Genomic DNA, 14506 nt, shown 5'->3' with positions numbered 1-14506 from the left:
GATAAATTATGATTTGTGAACATGTTCACTTGGAAATCTTTGCAGCAGGGGGAGCAAAAATAATACATGTTATAGAATACACAACACGCAATTGAGAAACAGTATACTGTTAGCTTATCTTTTCTTGCTCGCTTGTTACTTATATGCATGCAATGTGATGCTATTATAGTATAAACCATTCCACCATTATATGGTTGAAGAATGATCTAATCCTCAAATTCTTAAAACACGACAAAAGAAAACATTACAACATATAGGCTTAGTAATTAATTTTAGTGAAAATTAACTGTCACTTGACTTGGATTTATTGTTAAAAACTAATGCAACAGTGTAGAAGGATCTCACATTCTCACTGACTAAAGGCAAAGTACACTACAGTTGCACGAGTAGTGGTAAAGTTAATGAGGAAGTTGAAATCATTGTGTTTGCCAGCTACCATAACAGTACTGTCAGTAACTTGAATTCTACATTCAAATTATCACAGGGTCTAGCTGCATAATGATAACCTAGTACACTTTCAATGATATGAAGGAACCCAAAGAAACAAACCTATCTCCATCATTTGTTGCTTCATCATGCTGACGTTACATATAGGAAAAATAAACTTTGCTACACGAGCTTCCAACTTAGTTTATCGAGGTTGTATGTCGGTTACGGACCTTTGTTTTGCTTGTACCTGATAATAGTTACCCCGACTTTTTAAGTATTCAAAGTCAAATTTATTTCAAAAGCTTTTCTAAGAAAATATAAAAATGCAAGACTCTCAAACATCAGCATAAGTGACCACTGACCACCAATTTAATGCTGTAATAGAAATTAAAAAAAAAAACAGACAGTTAAATTCAATTAAAGAAATGTAGGCACCCTGAGTTATTTATACTTTCATTTTATTTGGATGTCCTTTCCTCTTTATAACGTTATCATATTATATCACGTGAAATTCCTGGAACCAATTTACAGACGCCGAATTAAATTAAGTAGAAAGGTGAATTAAATTAGAAATAACAATCCTGGGGAAAATATATTGAATTATAGGCAAAGAAAAGGTTGTAACCTATAATTCTTAAAAAGAAGAATACGACTGATGCTAATTATAATCGTTTTCCTTAGGCATTTCAATAATAACTAAATAACAAACATAACTACTGTATGTTCAAATCCAGTGAACAAGTAAGATGCATATTATATCACCAACAATGTACTTACACTCTCATTAACTTTCCGACGCCCTGATTCCTCCACCATTAGCGTGTGTCCAATAGCACCTCTCCTAATTGGTTTCTGCTAACAAATATGTCAAAAGAAATAACATTATCTTAATAATCTCGTCCTAATACACATCTATCATCTATCGAACTCCCTACACATAAAGTTTGGACATATTAGTTGCATATAAAGTTATTTCTTTAGAGGTAGCTCATCTGCCTTTCTTTTTGCCATCACTTGGGTCTGCTGTAAGACTGGCATTCGGCCAATGGTACAGCACAAAGCCCCGGATTGTTTGCATACTGGCGTGCAGGTAGGGTACTATGTTGTCCCCTCGGGGGGAATCTTCCTGGTTAATTCATTGTTAGAGAGATCTATTTGAACTAAGAATGACAACTGAGAAAATGAATCAGGGATATGCCCCTACAATAGGTTATGTGATGCATCAAACATGCCTAAATTCATTAGCTGACCAAGTGATGAATGGATTTCCCTAGAGAGCTGGTTATGTGCTAGCTCAAGAACTTGCAAGGCTATCATTTCCTCAAACTTATAAGGTATTTTGCCTTGAAGCTTATTATAAGAAAGGTCAAGATACTCCAAGGTCTGATACTGTGTGGACAGACTTAGGACTGGACCAGAGTACATTCTTGTTACATCACAACTTTTCAGTGTGGGAACCTAATGTACTTGCTTCCAGTATTTGAGAAGTAGAAATATATAATTAAATTATAGTGTTTCTGACATGTATCAGTATTAAACAAAAATCTCATCTCAAACATATCACCACCAAACGACTGGATATCATTTTGTTAATTCAGCAAACACTCAAACGTATTACTCAAATTAGAAAGTCAGAATAGTGGTAAATGGTCCATCTTTCATATATCTAACATATATCACCCAAACTAACATCTTTAATAATAAAAACACACCAATCGCAAAGTGTCCAATGTCACTAAAATCCGGTTATTGTAAAACCTCAATTCTTGTTATAACCCAATGTACATACCCCCAACATTACGCTACAAAACCCACATCTAAGAGTTTCCAGCATATCATTATTAATTAGTACTAACAACTAACAATCATACAATGCAACAATTCAATTAACATACAATCTTGCATACATAACGAATCAACACAAGCATCCGAGAGTAGCATTTACCAAACATCTATACTAAACACAACCCATGTATTCACAAGCCAAGAAACACCTAAAAACCAACAAAATGAAATCTTTCAAAAACCCGAGTCGAAAAAATACCAAAAAACGACACTCATTAGCAGCCTTGGACTTCTCTAGAAGATTATCGAGATCTTAATCAAGCTTAACCTCCCACTTAACAAGCTGATTAATAGCCTACCGTTCCAAAAAGACGACTAACGCGAATATACAAATGTTGCCTAAATGATACACCCATCCGAAATACTCAAACTGACCGCCTGCTTCACTCTCCGGCGATCCCTTTACCGGCGACGACGATGTCATCCTCGCTGTTGTTCAACTCTTCTGCTGTATGAGTGTATATGTGTATAGTTGCAGAAGAGGGCAGAAAGAGAGCTGTGAGAGAGATGAGAGATCTGCGATATTTAGAGAGATGGAGTGTTTTTTGTTTTTTTGGTGTTATAATTGTTTTTTTATATTTTTTATATTTTTTTTTGTGTTGTAATTGATAAATTGAACTGAGCGGGCTTTTTAATTTTTTCTTAGCGGGCTTTTTTTCCCTAGGAGCGGGTTTTTTGCTCCTCTCTTTTTAATACTTTTTCATGTATCTAAGGCAATACTAATATAGGTGTTAGCATAGTTATACTAAGGCAACATGCATGACAACATTTTAAATTAATGTTGCTATACATTCTCTTATTCGAATTTTTGTCATATAAGGCAACATTTTTTATGCCAACACTGTTTTTCGATGTTGCTAAAGACCATTTGTGTGGTAGTGTCATAATGGCCCCTTAAGGTATCACGTGGCATAACGGGTGACAGGTTATATAATTTTTTTTAATATTATACAATATTGCTCATTTCAATAACTAGGGACTTTGGCCCGCGCTACGTATGCTTATTATCCGATATTTTAGAAATGTAAAAAAATAAATAACTAATTATATTATCAGATTACAAAACATATATAGATGCACCATATTTCTTCTTATAAATGAAAATAAGCACAATACTGTATTAAGAAATGGTCACCCTCATAATAAGGAACAATTAAAAAGTGTATAGATGCACCAAACAAACATGATCGTGATATGCAAATAAAACTATATGAACTATTACTTGGTAAAACACTTGAATAAATATTCGAGAATTTTCTTCTCCAAAAAAGTTTGAGCGTTAAGCAAAATGCGTTCTAAGATTTTTTAATGTTTAAATATGTTCTCAAAGATCATAATAAGAGACCTCAGTAACAATCGAAAAATTTTGTTCAGTAGTATAATATTTACAATACCTCATTTATCTTGCCTAACATGTATATGTACTCGCAAAAATGTTGCATCTAAATAAACAATAATAATTTGATATACTCTCTTTACTATGCAGAGTTTGATGGTCCTATAGTTTGATTTCTATAGAAGAGCATGTGTGTGTTCTAGTAGAGGACCAACAAATGATTAATATAATTTAATTCATTAGACTAATGAGAAAGTAGAGCGTGAAGAATTAACTATCATGGATTAGTGCCTAACAGAATGACGTTTAAATCCTCAAATTTTAACTTAATGGTGTATCATGATTTGGCATTAATTAGGTACCTCAAACTTTGACTGACAGGCTGCAAATGTTGGATTGAAGACGATTTTTTAAGTTTAATCGATCTAATTATATACTCCCTCAGTCCACCCAATTGTTATCGTTTCTGAGGGAGTGTGTGACACGCATTTCAAGATGAATAGAAAGTATAATCCTGTAAATTTTTTTAAAAAAATATTTTTTCTAAATTAAAATAGAATGTTTATACTTTTATTCATAATTTTTTTAAATTTTTTTTATAGAAGTGTACTTTCTATTCGTCTTGAAATGCGTGTCAGACACTCTCTTAGAAAAGGTCACAATTGAGAGGGACGGAGGAAGTAGTATGTTTGATGATTATAGAAAATATCTTTATTATGATTATTTTTAAAAGCAATCTATCATTATCATTGTTGTTACAACAATTCCAATAACCCTTTAAAAATAAAAAATAATATTTTTAACTTTTCAATGAAGTAAAAGTATTAAATACTGCAACAATCTCTTTTCAACTTTTTAATAATCTTGAAAAACAATGTTCCTAAATATGGTGATTTGATTTATTTATTTATTTATTTATTGAAATAGGAGTCGAAATTCATAACAAAATTTTATTTTCACATATTTGTAAGGTTATCAACATATCTATATGTTATAAATTTATGGATAACAGATTTTTAAGGTTCGATATTCATATATAGGTTCAGATAAAAAATTTCACTTTAATTTGACTAATAAATTATCCATTTTCAATATTTTTATCCATATTTCGGTTAGTAAAAGATTCATAAACTTATTTTGGCCCATCCTGAAATATAGAACACATCTTCAATTATACAAATTTTGGATTGCAATTTTAACATGATCGTATAATTTATACTATCTGACTCCTACTTTTGATCTGTGCTTGAGTTTAACTATCAAAATAAAATGATTTATACTAATCTCATTAATACAAATTTGAATGACTTTTTAAATTTTGATATAAATTATCCTATAACATATATAATATATACACTAAAATATCTAACTAATCAAATTTAATTATTACTGTATATATAACAAAAGTGGAGCATACGACGATGCCGCCCACGAGCCCTCTGTCCCACGTATCTATCCATTAAAAAATGCCGCTACATACTACCCGGTGCCCGGATAGATAGGCCGACTGCGAGCCCACTTTGGCTCTGTAGGGATTAGTGTGTGAGACCGTGATCATGTTTTATTTAATAAATCAATACTCTAAATTATATTATTCAATTATGAATAAAATTATTTATTTTTTTATTATCATAATTAAAAAATATACGTGTGCATCACGTGGGCTATAAAATTCGTACCAGAGTATAATTTTCAGAAATTTTCCACTTTAATTTATCTTATTATATAATATATGTTACTCGACGGCGCCTCACGGTACTGTCTCGCATATTATTACATATTATTATAAAAATATTATCATATACAAACATCTTATTATGATTATATAAATATGAAAGAGATGAAAATTATTATTATTTTGAATTTTGCAAAATTATTAATTATTTTCTTTAACAAAAAAATGGTTGTTAGAACAATCACAAATAACCCCGTAAAAGTAAATAATGTTATTACATTTTTGATGAAACAAACTTATAATATAAATTAATGTTATTAAAATTTGATGAAATAAAATTATTAAATACTGCACCAATCTCTTTTCATTCTTTAATAATCTTAATAATAATATTTTTAATTATATGTAGTTGAATATTTCTTAATTATATGTGATTTATATAGTTATTTAATTTGTTTTCAAATAAGAGTCAAAAATTCGTAACAAATTTTGGTCTCCCTTCTTCAGTTTGGTTTTCAACAATTTATTAATAATATTATTTTTTTAATTAAATTAACTATTTAAATTAATAATAAAATATAAGATCTAAAAAAGTCATAACAAAAATATAACATACATTTTTGTTAGTTTATCTGTCTCATCCATTTCTTTACCCTTCCATTTTTGGATGTCCCTCCCATTTCTTTATATTTCATAATTGGACAGAAATGGTAAGGTTTTATAATATAAGAAACAACTACTACTTCTATACTATAATATAATAACGGGAATTCGGTATAATTTGGTTCAACGGTTATCTCCCATTTTGATTATTAAAAATAAAAAAATTAGTGTTTTACATATACTAAAATGCTAAAATATTAGACATTGTCTTTATCATTATAAACTACAACCATAACTTATCATGCTAAAGTACAACACAACTTCTTTCTAATTATTTTATAATTTCTATTATAAATATATTAGTATCATATATTCATATGAATATATTAAAGTTAATGTTATGATATGATCAGACCAATAAAAATTTAAAGATGTTTATACTAATGGGAACCCCCGTGAAAGGGATTTAAGCTAGTTACATAATAAATATTGGTTGATCTCACCATTTTATCATCCTTTTTTTACTTTTCACCCCAAATTTATTTTTTTTGTTTACCGTGCCCAAATTGGGTGAGACTAGGGGTGTACACGGTTTGGCCAACCCGACCAATCCAAACCGAACCGACCCTATTTCGGCCGAACCAAACCGATTTTTTTCAACCCGATATATAGTTGGGTTGAAAAAATGCCAACCCGATTTAATTGGTTTGGATATGGTTTTCGATAATTTTAAACCAATCCAACCCAACCCGATTAAAATATATATGTACATGCTAATAATTTAATCCAAAATTATATTTAGGCCATTTACATAGATCCATATATATCTAACTCTAAATGTAACTTATAACCTCCGTGTTCATAATTTATTTCGTAACAACAATAGATGTTTGATTAGTGTTATATTTTTTGCATTTATGATTCATTCCAATATTTAAAGCGTAAGCAATATTATTAGTACTTTTGATGTCGAAAATTAGATGTTTAAGACTATTTAATATGGAGGATTGTAATATTGTTTTGAACTATTTTCAAGTGTTTTAAACTTTGAAACCTTATGTTTTATTATAATTTTTTATATTAATTTTGTATATTTAATAAACCGATCAAACCGATCCAAACCGAACCAAACCGAACAATACAAATTGGTTTGGGTTACAAATTTAAACGGTCTGGGTTGGTTTGAAATTTTGAAAACCCGAACTAATTGGGTTGGGTTGCTAAATTCTCCCAACCCGCCCAACCCGATCCGTGTACACCCCTAGGTGAGACGGAGGGAATCATCTTTACCTATTGCAGACTTGCTATATGATAAATATTCAATTACTTAAAGTATGAGAAATATTCAATTAATGAAATAAGTATAGAAAAAAGTTACTAAAGCTAACTTTAGGATAATTATCTAAAATTATCATGGTTTTGTATTAATGTTGAATGATATTTTTGTAATAATATAATTAACCAGTTTATATATAGAAAAATACCTTTCATCTTGTATTAAAAACTTACTTAACTTTAGATAATTATCTAAAGTTAATTTCAAGATCTAAATCCCAAATAAGTATACTTTTTTTTTCTTTTGATAAATAGACATTTAAAAGACATATTGCCATAAATTTACAATTATCATTTATAAAATATTTCAGAATAAACCAATTTGCTGATTGTAGAATTACAATTATAACATCAAAATGTAACACAATTATCATTTAAAAAAATCGCTAGTACAATTATTTTTGTATATATTTCATTGAACACTAAAATGGATATTTAAAATCTAAATAATACGTAATAGAAGTACATCATTTTAAATAGCAACTTATAATTTATAATTTATTTATTATTTTTTTAATTATCAAACCATTTGTTAGTATATGACAAATACTAATTTCGTGAATGGTTAAAAGTATTAGGTGAATTTAGTATACAAATATATTATTTATCTCCAAATGATAATGAATTTTTTTTGAAAAAATTAACAAATACAATAAACTTGAATATTATCACCATCATAAGACATTACTAAAACTTTTTAAAATATATAAAGTTTACATGATCTTCAAAACTAAATTTAAAAGATCTTATTATTTTATGCATGACTTGTTGGGGAATAAAGTTCCTATGTCGTCAAATATTTCTTGGTGAAATAGAAATTCTCTAAATTATTATGCAAGTAATGCGGTCATCAAATACTATTTGTTAGTGTATATTTAATATTAATTAGGTGAATAATTAAAAATATTGGGTGAATTTTGTATTTAAATTAAAACTAATAGTAAGTGGTTAAAAATATTATATTTAGTTCAATATTAATTTTTGTTTGGGTTGTATTGTCCAAATTTCTTTTTTAGCTTATCGTGTGATTTTAATCTTAGGCGGGCTAGGCCATTCCATCAAATCTTTGAGAAGGGGCCAAATCTCGTATTTGATGGTCTAGGAAAAACAGAATTAAATCAGGTGTTTTTTTACTTTTATATTTTGTTATTTTCATTAGTTATAGGTTAACAAATGAAAACAACTATTCCACATTACTATAATATGAATTATATTCAAAATAATATATTATTATATGATCCTAAATATAGAAATAATATAATGTTAGGCCTCAATGATACTATAGAAGGAGGTTGAATATAGTATCTACAATCAATTCGATTATAAACACAAGTATGTAACAGAAAACAAGTTTATTCAATATATCAACCTCTGTTACAGTAGGTTTAATCTACTCTCTCAGTGACGTATGTTATCACTAAGAGCTACTAGGGTTACAATGAATTATATTCTCGTGAATGATAACACTTATAGTGTAAACCCTAATCTGTGTTTATATAATACACAGTTACAAGATAACTACCAATTGATATGATAATGATTTTGTTTCCTATAATATATCAATCAGAGATTATCTACTGCAGTCCTATAGCTGTCCAATTTTTCATGCATATCTTTACTTGTTTAATCCAGATTCTCTCCTGTAAATCAGCCGCTTTTCATCCCTGAAGTGTATCCGTAATTAAGTTCTGATATAAGTTCTCACGCCTTAAGTTCTGATAACTTTCTGTCTTCAGTAAGTTCTGATTTCCAGTTAAGTTTTGATATTCTGATAATAAGTTCTGAAACTAAACAAATCAGATTAGACATGACATCACAAATATATCTAACAATCACCCCAACTTGTAAATTATGACAAATATACAAGTTAATAGATTTGATGATGTCAAAAACATTTAAGTACAAATGCAATGAGATATTATTTAAAACAGCTAAATACAACTTACAGTACATGTAGCTTTACCAATATCACTGGATTAATCTGAATCCAAAGTGATTCTTTGTAAAGTCTGTTACCAGCTTGTCCTCAGCATTTCTCAGAACTTCAACTAACTGTGCTTTGACTTGCATCATTTCTTCATCTTCATTATTACCAATCTGATAAATGGCTGCTCTGAGTGCATGAATTGATGTTCTTTCAAGTCCATCTCCAAGTCTGATAACTCTGGGATGTGAAGAGTCTTCATTATAGCATAAGCATCTTCCTTTCAGAATTACTTTTGTTAGATATATTTGAGATGTCATGTCTAATATGATTCATGTTTAGTTTTCAGATCTTAACAAACATGACATATCTGGACTTACTGAAATCAGGACTTATTGGAAGTCAGAACTTAATATCAGAACTTAAGGTCATATCAGAACTTAAGTGCGGGAAGACTTTCATATAAGGAAGGAAGATGATTTAAAGTAGAAGATCGAGACTAAGACAAAAGAAGATATGCGTGGAAAGAGTTAGAAGACTGAAAGACTTGTAGATGATATCTGATTGTTATATTTTAGGAGACAGAATTATATTCCATATCAATTAGAAGTTATCTTGTAACTGTGTACTATATAAACACAGACTTAGGGTTTACACTATATGTGTTATCATTATCGAGAAGATTATACATTGTAACCTAGCAGCTCTTAGTGATATTTGTTCATCAGTGAGAGAGAACAACAGTTCTTATTGTAACAAAGTTTATTCAATTTATTTGATCTTTGTTACACACTTGTGTTAAATCAATTTGATTGTATTAATACTGTATTCAACCCCCTTCTACAGTGTTGTGTGACCTAACAATTGGTATCAGAGCTTATCTGTTAACACACATACAGTAAATATCCAAACAATCATGTCTGAAGAAGCACAAACTCCAACCAAGCCCACCAAAATTGAAGAAACTCAAAAGACTCAAACCCACGGTCGATATGAGACTATTAGAGTTCCCATACTGAGACCTTCTGAGTATCTCATATGGAAAGTAAAGATGGCTATGTTTCTGGAAGCTACAGATCCAGAATACCTTGACAAAATTAATGAAGGACCACATAAGCCTACCAAGCTCTCTGTTGTAGTTGTTGATCAACCAGCAAAGACCATACCAAAGGAGAAATGTGATTACACAGCTGAAAACATCTCATATATTGCCAAGGATGCAAGGGTAAGGCATTTGTTGCATAGTGCCATTGATAATTTCATGTCAAACACGGTAATCAATTGCAAAACTGCAAAGGAGATATGGGATGTTTTGGAGATAAGATGCCAGGGAACTGATGCAATCAAGAAGAATAGGAGGACTATACTCACTCAAGAGTATGAGCACTTTGACTCAAAAGCTAATGAGTCATTAACTGAATTATATGATAGGTTTGTCAAACTCTTGAATGATCTGTCACTAGTGGACAAGGAATATGATCTTGAAGATTCAAATCTAAAATTCTTTTTATCTCTTCCTGAAAATTAAGATTTGAAGTCTACTACCATAAGAGACAATTATGACCTTACTAAAACTACTCTTGATGAAATTTATAGTATGCTCAAGACTTATGAACTTGAGATGGATCAAAGGAGCAAGAGGCATGGAAGAAAGTCAAGGACAGTTGCTCTTAAGGAAGAAGAAGAATCTCCTAAAATGGCTTCCTCAAAAAGGGGCAAAGGAAAGGCTCTCATCATAAGTCTGATTCAGAGTCATCATATTCTGATGATGATGATTCAGAAACTGAGTGTTCAGCTGAAATGGATGCTGATGAAGAGATGATGAAATTGTGTGCTCTTATGGTGAAGGGTATCACAAAGATAGCGTACAGGAAATTCAGAAAAGGCAAGAAGTTTTCCAGGAAAAGTGGAAGTTCTGATAAGAAAGGGTCCAGAAAGTCTGAAGGTAAAGGAAAGTCTGACAGAGGAGATAACTCAAATGTCAAATGCTACAACTGTGGTGAAAGAGGCCACATATCTCCTGACTGCAAGAAAGGAAAAAGTGACAAAGGCAAGGCACTTGTCACAAAGAAGAAAAGCTGGATAGACACTTCAGATTCTGAACATGAGGTGAACTATGCCTTGATGGCAAATGCTGATGGCAGTCCTAAAACTACTGAATTAAAGGTACCTCAAACAACTTATGCTTTTCATACTGATGATATTAGTAAGTTGAGATTATATCTTAAAACCATGTTCATTAGTTATAGAGATCATACTTTAACATGTGAAAGATTAACATTTGAAAATCTTACTTATAAAAAGAGAAGTGATTATTTAGAAAAGGGGTTAGTTTTTCTTCATCAAACTAAGAAAGAAAAAGATGATGCTTTATATGTTAGAGGTGAAGTGTTAAAATTGAATGAATCTGTAAAAGCTGACTTAGAAAAGGAAAGAGAGATTATCAGAACTTGGACTAACTCTAGCAGAACAACTCAGAATTTATTAAGTAGTAGAAACTGGAAAGAGGGCTTAGGTTATGGAGATGATAAAAGTGAAAAAGGAACTGAACAAATTGAGCCAATTGTTGTTAAAAAACTGGTAAGCCAAAGGTAAATCCTGTTAAGTTTGTAGCAAAAACTATAAAGTCTAATTCTGAAAATATGAAAGAGTCTGTAACAGAAGTTAAGGAAAAGTCAACTTCTGACAAATTAGAACAGGATAAACCAGCTGAAGTAAACTTAGGCTTAATGACAAAGAAGCAGCTTAAGCATAAGCTGAAAGAGATTAGGAATGTCAACAAGGTAAAGGAAGCTAGAAAAAATAGGAATGGAAAGGAAGGAGTGAACAAAAGCAATAATTATATGCATGTTCCTAATGCTCCTAGAAAGAAATGTTATAACTGTGGAAACTCTAACCATCTTGCTTCTTTTTGCAAGAAGAATAAAAATATAAACTCTTTACCTCCCAGTTCAGGAGTTAAGAGTCAGTCTGTTAAGTTTAAGCCATAAAATCCTTGTTTTCTTTGTGGTAGTTTATGGCATTCCATTTATACTTGTAAGGAATATCATAGTTTGTACTATGATTATTATCAAATAAAACCTTCTTTAAAGAAAGTTAGTATTATTCCTTCTAGTGTAAAGTATGATGCAAAGTCTGATATAAGTTCTGATAAACAGCATGTTAGCATAAACTCTAAAATTAAATCCGCTGCAAATGCTAACAAACTTAAAAAGGCCAAAGGATCCAAGCAAGTCTGGGTCCTTAAAACTAACCATTAGTGGTCTTTGTGATTGCAGGGCAACAGGAAAAACATCCTAGTGCTGGACAGTGGATGTTCAGGACATATGACTGGAAATAAAGCCCTGATATCAGACTTTGTGGAGAAAGCTGGCCCAGGAGTTTCTCATGGAGATGGCAACATGGGAAAAACTCTAGGATATGGAAATATAAATCTTGGGAATGTCATCATTGAAATAGTAGCTCTTGTCTCAGGACTTAAACACAATCTGCTAAGTGTAAGTCAAATCTGTGACAGAGGTTATCATGTGGATTTCTTTAAAGAACACTGTGAAGTTGTAAGCAATTCTACATGCAAAGTGGTTCTGAAAGGTTACAGGCATGGTAACATTTATGAAGCCATACTTTCAACAAGTTCTGATGGTTCTGCAATCTGTCTATTGAGTTGAGCATCAATTGAAGAAAGCTGGAATTGGCACAAAAGACTCTCTCATTTAAATTTCAACAACATAAATGAGCTAGTAAAGAAAGATCTTGTGAGAGAACTGCCAAAATCAGTATTTGCTCCCGATGGCCTTTGTGATTCATGTCAAAAGGCAAAACAAAGAAAATCTTCATTCAAGAGCAAAACTGAATCCTCAATTCTTGAGCCTTATCACCTACTGCATGTTGATCTATTTGGTCCAGTCAATGTCATGTTTATTGCAAAGAAGAAATATGCTATGGTTATAGTGGATGAGTTCACAAGATACACTTGGGTGTATTTCTTGCTCTAGAAGAACGAAACTGCATCTACTCTAACTGATCATGTCAGACAGCTGGATAAGTTGGTCAAAGATTCTGTTAAAATAATAATAAGTGATAATGGCACTGAGTTCAAGAATTCAATCATGGAAGAGTCCTGCAAAGAGCATGGAATCAAACAGCAATTTTCTGTACCTGGAACTCCACAGCAAAATGGTGTTGTAGAAAGAAAGAACAGGACTCTCATTGAAGCTGCACGAACAATGCTTGATGAAGCAAAGCTACCAACCTACTTTTGGGCTGAAGCTGTGTAGACTGCTTATTTTACACAGAATGCTACACTCATAAACAAGCATGGAAAAACACCATATGAGATGGTGAAGAAAAAGAAGCCAAATCTGAAATACTTTCATGTATTTGGATGTAAGTGTTTTGTTCTTAAGACTCATCCTGGACAGCTGTCAAAATTTGATCTAAAAGCTGATGAAGGAATTTTTGTTGGATATCCACTTTCCACAAAAGCCTTCAGAGTCTACAATCTAAGAACAAAGGTTATCATGGAATCTATCAATGTATCTTTTGATGATAAGAAGATTACTGGACTTGAAGATTTCAATGATCATGATCAGCTGAGATTTGAAAATGAGGATTTAAATTCTGATTTTGTAAATTCTGATTTTGTAAATTCTGATGACTTAAACTCTGATCCTGTAAGTTCTAATGGGTTAAGTTCTGATGTCATTGAAACTGTGGTAACAACTCCAAAGGAAAATGCACATGTCCAAGGGGAGCAAGCTGAAGATCCTACCACAACTCAAGACTCTCAAGAAGCATCAGAACCTGTCACTGGCTCTTCAAGTTCTGATTTATCAAGTTTTGATGAGCCAAGTTCTGATAATTCTGGAAAATCTGATACTTCAAATCCTGATGGATCCAGCTTAAATACTGAAGTGTCAGAGAGCATAACTACAGGAGAGTATTAAAAAATGCTGATAGAGACAACATGGATCATGGGGGAGGATCCAGTTCTAGAAATCAACTTCCATTTGTAAGGAAGTGGACCAAATCACATACACCTAACTTAATAATTGGAGATCCTGAAGCAGGTGTCAGAACTAGAACTGCAACATCAAATGAATGTCTTCATCATTCTTTTCTATCTCAGACTGAACCAAAGAAAGTGGAAGAAGCTCTTCAAGATGCTGATTGGGTGCAAGCAATGCAGGAAGAGTTAAATGAATTTGAAAGAAATAAAGTATGGACCCTGGTGCTAAGACCAAAGAACAGATCAGTTGTTGGTACAAAATGGGTGTTCAGAAATAAAACTGACAGTGATGGCATAATTACAAGGAACAAAGCATGTCTGGTTGCTAAAGGCTACTCTCAACATGAGGGT

Source organism: Apium graveolens, chromosome 7, assembly GCF_009905375.1.
Source record: "Apium graveolens cultivar Ventura chromosome 7, ASM990537v1, whole genome shotgun sequence".
Classification (NCBI taxonomy): domain Eukaryota; kingdom Viridiplantae; phylum Streptophyta; class Magnoliopsida; order Apiales; family Apiaceae; genus Apium; species Apium graveolens.
The sequence above is the reverse complement of the archived record's forward strand: the minus strand, read 5'-3'. Positions refer to the sequence as shown.